A 2940-nucleotide genomic window follows, 5' to 3' on the forward strand; every position below is an offset into this window, starting at 1 on the left:
GAGCTTATTAAGAATCCACATTTCTGGTCTCTAATCTAGAGCTGCTGGGTTAAAGTTTCCCAATGTGAAGCCTGAGAATCTGTGTTTTAGAAATTCTGGTGCAGCAAGTTCACTAATTTGAAACCACAAATCTAGATAGAACCACTGTTAACATTTGGTAGATTCTACCATTTTCTCTGGAAGTAATTTTATTTATTTTTATAAAAATTTGAGATACTATTGTGTAGTACCACAGAACCTCAGTCCCAGTTAAGCCAAGTTTATTGTTTCATAATTGAAAATTCCAAGGTTGGTTCTAACTTAGAGAACTACTCAATCCAGGGCATCTGATACCCTTACCATCTTTAACTTTTTTTTTGAAAGTTCAGGCCTTTTCTCCCTTAATGACTCAAGGAAGAAAAAGTGCAGGAATTGCTCTCATTAGTCCATCTTTGATGATGTGCCAAGCGAATGAGGAGCTTAAGATTTGGTCCGAGTCACTTCTTTGGCCTCCGTGGGTTGGAGTCAGCACCACTGGAAACACATGGAGTTGTTTTCCTACGAGAAAGGGAATTCTGTTAGTGGAAGAAAGCAGGCATGGGCATGTGCTAATAGGACAAAAGCAACATGTATGCAACCCACTGCGCAGATGGCACTGCTTCCTGCTGCTTCCGCCTAATATTGTGTGCTCATCACTGTTTCACGTCATCAAGTATGCTTTGAAAATCTGATATCTTAGTACCACTTAATATTCTACTTAATATGAGCAGTGTTATCTATTGCCGCAGTACGAATTAACCCAGAATTTAGCAGCTTAAAACAACAAACTTATCAACTCACAAAGTGTCTGAGGGCTTCCCTGGTGGCTCAGTGGTAAAGAACCTACCTGTAATGCAGGAGACTTGGGTTCGATCCCTGGGTTGGGAAGATCCCCTGGAGGAGGGCATGGCAACCCACTCCAGTATTCTTGCCTGGAGAATCCCATGGACAGAGGAGCCTGGCGGGCTACAGTCCGTGAGGTCACACAGAGTCAGACACAACTGAAGCGACCAAGCAGCAGCAGCAGTGGAGCATCTGAATGTCAGGAATCTTCGAGCGGCTTAGTTGGGTAGTTCTGGCCCACGGTCTGTGGGGAGGCTGCAGGCAAGCTGTGAGCAGCAGCTTCAGCCCTCGAGGACTTGACTGGAGGCTCCTCTTCCAAGCTCAGTCACATGGCTATTGGCCACAGAGTGATCTAATGGAGAGAGGAAAGTGGAGAGAAAGACAGGTAATGCACCCTTACCAGGACTCTCCCTCTTTCCTTGTCTCATTCTCAGGTCACGTGCTCCTGCTTCTGGCATAATCTCTGAGATAGACTCTTGTGCCCGGTGCTTAACTCAAGGTCTGATTTCAAGAGCTGCTGCTGCTGCTAAGTCACTTTAGTCGTGTCCAACTCTGTGTGACCCCATAGATGGCAGCCCACCAGGCTGTTCTGTCCCTGGGATTCTCCAGGCAAGAATACTGGTGTGGGTTGCCATTTCCTTCTCCAGATTTCAAGAGAATACTAAATAAATCAGCAGGGTTTTATAATTACATAGCAATCATCCTGTTGAATTAAACTGTGAAGTCCCAGGAAAGACCAAGAACTCTGCTATTCTGTGAAATAGGCGGGACATATTCTTTCTCTTACTGTGCTTTTTTGATCAAGAACCATCACTTCCTTGTTTCCTTTACTAAACACATTACAGCAAGCTGCCTAATAAATGCTATTAGAAAACTTTGCTTTTCAGATAAGAGTTTTTTAAAGCTACTTACTAAAAAATTTGCAAGGGTATTTTTTTCCTCCAAGAAAAAGTAAGTAGCTTAGATTTACCATATGTAGCATCTTCTCTTGAGAAATCGAGGCCTCTAGTTCCTTTGGCAGGAAGGGTCACTAGCAAAAGAGACACTGCTATGTAAACAAGGAGGGTTTACCCTCCTTGCAGTCCTCATTGGCCCAGATGTAGAACATGCCAAAGCCACTCAGTGTACTCAGTACAATTTTCAGCTTGCTGATGTGTCAACAAAGGACAAAGAACAATCTGACGTCTCCTGGGCTGACTATGAACCAACCACTACCACTTCATGTAGAATCCAATTGCTTGGGAAATGGCTTCAAAACAAATCTCAATTACAGGGAAATGGGGGGAGGGGATAGATGACACCAGTTCCATCAATGCCCCTCATCCTCTTTGTACATGCTTTTACAAACTATGGCTATACCTGACTTTATGCAATAGAAACCTATGTGAAAAAAAAATTGAATACAACAACATGTTATCACCGTTTAAAATCACCAGGTGGCGCTAGTGGTAAAGAACCCACCTGCTAATGCAGGGGACATGAGTCGTGGGTTCGATCCCTGGGTGGGGAAAATCTCCTGGAGAAGCAAAGAGCAACCCACTCCAGTATTCTTGCCTGGCGAGTCCCATGGACAGAGGAGCCTGGTGGGCTACAGTCCGTAGTCTCGCAAAGGGTTAGACATGACTGAAGCGACCTAGCATGCATGCACATGCTTATCACTAAACTCAAATTGTACACATTAATTATGCACAAATTTTCCTATGTATAAAATTTTAAAAAATCACTATTAAAAATGGAAGATGTACATTTACTCATGCAGAGACAGGATAGTTTCAGATTTAGATTTTATCCTTATTAAAATTTAAAATATCCTCATTCAAATTTATTTAAAATATCCTCATTCAAAAAGGATGCTAGCCAGCCTCCCAGAACAGCTGTTGGTTAAAACATTTGTGTCAGAACTAAACTGAATATATAATTCCCAAGGGATTTGGTACAACTACAACTATAATTTACTTTTACTCAATGTACATTAAAAGGTTAAGGTGAGATCCATATGAAAAGTCTAATTTTTAAATGCTAAATATTTTGGTGAAGTGAGGAATACTTCTATTGTGTAAGGAACCACTCTGATTTATG

The 2940-nt window shown here is 42.0% G+C and overlaps 1 long non-coding RNA gene across 1 annotated transcript; it reads right to left on the minus strand.

Annotated features, from left to right (window-relative positions):
• Positions 1-243: 243 nt before the first annotated feature.
• Positions 244-1987, minus strand: LOC138421750 (uncharacterized). Its single transcript, XR_011249618.1, has 3 exons — positions 1832-1987; positions 866-1213; positions 244-537 (listed from the first exon to the last, which is right to left on the minus strand). It is a non-coding gene; the product is annotated as an uncharacterized lncRNA (long non-coding RNA).
• Positions 1988-2940: the final 953 nt, after the last annotated feature.

The sequence above is a fragment of the Ovis canadensis genome, chromosome 16, assembly GCF_042477335.2.
Source record: "Ovis canadensis isolate MfBH-ARS-UI-01 breed Bighorn chromosome 16, ARS-UI_OviCan_v2, whole genome shotgun sequence".
In the NCBI taxonomy this organism is placed as follows: domain Eukaryota; kingdom Metazoa; phylum Chordata; class Mammalia; order Artiodactyla; family Bovidae; genus Ovis; species Ovis canadensis.